This window comes from Ixodes scapularis, unplaced genomic scaffold (genome assembly GCF_016920785.2).
Source record: "Ixodes scapularis isolate PalLabHiFi unplaced genomic scaffold, ASM1692078v2 PGA_scaffold0__279_contigs__length_252992795, whole genome shotgun sequence".
Taxonomy (NCBI): Eukaryota; Metazoa; Arthropoda; class Arachnida; order Ixodida; family Ixodidae; genus Ixodes; species Ixodes scapularis.
The window spans coordinates 152,993,661-152,995,832 of NW_024609835.1; the positions used below are offsets into that span (position 1 = coordinate 152,993,661).

General features: G+C 46.5%; 1 non-coding gene across 1 annotated transcript; it reads left to right on the top strand.

Moving 5' to 3' along the window:
* The first annotated feature begins 1,726 nt into the window (after positions 1–1,726).
* On the top strand, positions 1,727–1,801 carry Trnat-ugu. The gene has a single exon. It is a non-coding gene; the product is annotated as a tRNA-Thr (tRNA).
* Positions 1,802–2,172: the final 371 nt, after the last annotated feature.

Sequence of the window (2,172 nt, forward strand, 5' to 3'; positions counted from 1 at the left end):
TCTATTACAGTTCCAAAGTGCCCTGTGTTTCATTATAGCTGAATCTTGTTTACCCTTCTTTATTGCAATATCTTCATGTTCTTTTAGATACTGTCTTCCTTTAGATACTTTCTTCTTTTAGATACTCCAAGGTATTTGTGAATTTCTACGTGTTCTATCACTGTTTCCCGTATCTCCAGGGGTTCCCCCCTCTCGTCGTTGAAAACTAGTATGCCCGACTTGTCCCTACTGAAGTTTAACCCTAAACTGTCCCCTTTCCTGCTGCATATCCTAATCAGTTCCTGTATTGTCTCACGACTTTCTGCTACGAGTACAATGTCGTCTGCATACATTAACCCTGGCAATACTTGATTCACTTTATATCCTTCCTTTATGTAAATCAGGTCAAAACCTAGGTTGCACTGCGTTAATCTTTTTTCCATCTCATTGAGGGGGGATCGGTGGCCGAGTGGTCTAGCGCACACCAGCTCGGAGCACGTGGAGCGAAAGCTCGCGCTGCAGAACCCAGGGATCCTGGGTTCGAGCCCCACCCCTGCCCGTTTCGATCTGGATGAGCATAGATGAGTACCGGCGTGCGGTCGTGTATCACTACTGCGTGGTGCACGTTAAAGACCCCAGGCTAGCGGCTGTGCCGCACTGGCTAAATTTCTCATCTACAGCTGGGAGACTCGTCGCCCCTGTGAGGCAGACCAAGTTCTAGGCTGTATAAACACACACACAACCCAATTCCACCTCACTGAGGTATATCATAAAGAGCTCTATATGCTGGTGTTCATTGCAATTTGTTCTTTCTAAAAAAAAATCAAATCCGGAGGTGCAGAATGCATGCTGCTGAATGATCGCGAGACACAAATTATTATGATGAAAATAATCCCTGGAGAAGGGGAACAAGAGGGACAAGGGATAAACATAAATCTCCAAACACAGCTAGGTGACTGGTGAGCGACCGAAAAAATCCGCCTGGTCCGGGTATCAAACCCGGGACCTCTCCATTACAAGTGGAGCGCTCTACCAACTGAGCTAACCAGGGGTTAGACGTCAGTAGAGCAAACTAATTTTATCAGCTGCCACCAGTCTAACACCAACAAGGGTGAAGCTTGCAATTTAATGTTATAATTATAATGCAATTAAATGCAAAGGGGCAAGCGAGCTGGACAATAATGATGAAAATAATCCCTGGAGAAGGGGAACAAAGGGGACAAGGGACAAACATAAATCTCCAAACACTGCTAGGTGACTGGTGAGCGACCGAAAAAATCCGCCTGGTCCGGGTATCGAACCCGGGACCTCTCCATTACAAGTGGAGCGCTCTACCAACTGAGCTAACCAGGGGTTAGGCATCAGTAGAGCAAACTAATTTTATCAGCTGCCACCAGTCTAACACCAACAAGGGTGAAGCTTGCAATTTAATGTTATAATTATAATGCAATTAAATGCAAAGGGGCAAGCGAGCTGGACAATAATGATGAAAATAATCCCTGGAGAAGGGGAACAAAAGGGACAGGGGACAAACATAAATCTCCAAACACTCCTAGGTGACTGGTGAGCGACCGAAAAAATCCGCCTGGTCCGGGTATCGAACCCGGGACCTCTCCATTACAAGTGGAGCGCTCTACCAACTGAGCATTTAATTGCATTATAATTATAACATTAAATTGCAAGCTTCACCCTTGTTGGTGTTAGACTGGTGGCAGCTGATAAAATCCGTATGCTCTACTGACGTCTAGCCCCTGGTTAGCTCAGTTGGTAGAGCGCTCTACTTGTAATGGAGAGGTCCCGGGTTCGATACCCGGACCAGGCGGATTTTTTCGGTCGCTCACCAGTCACCTAGCTGTGTTTGGAGATCTATGTTTGTCCCTTGTCCCTCTTGTTCCCCTTCTCCAGGGATTATTGTCATCATTATTGTCCAGCTCGCTTGCCCCTTTGCATTTAATTGCATTATAATTATAACAAATTATTCTTGCTTGATGCAGCGCCGTGAGGAACAGCGCGAGCGTCTGGCACCGTGGAAACGCGCTTCCAGGCCAGAGTGTTTTCACAAACAAAGTAGTTTCCGGGACCACTCTTTCTGGTATGAGCCGAAGATGCGGAACAGAGGAACCTTTACAACATAGTATTTTTTTACGACTACCCCCCCCCCCCCCCCCCCCATCTTTTAGTTTCGATGCTCCT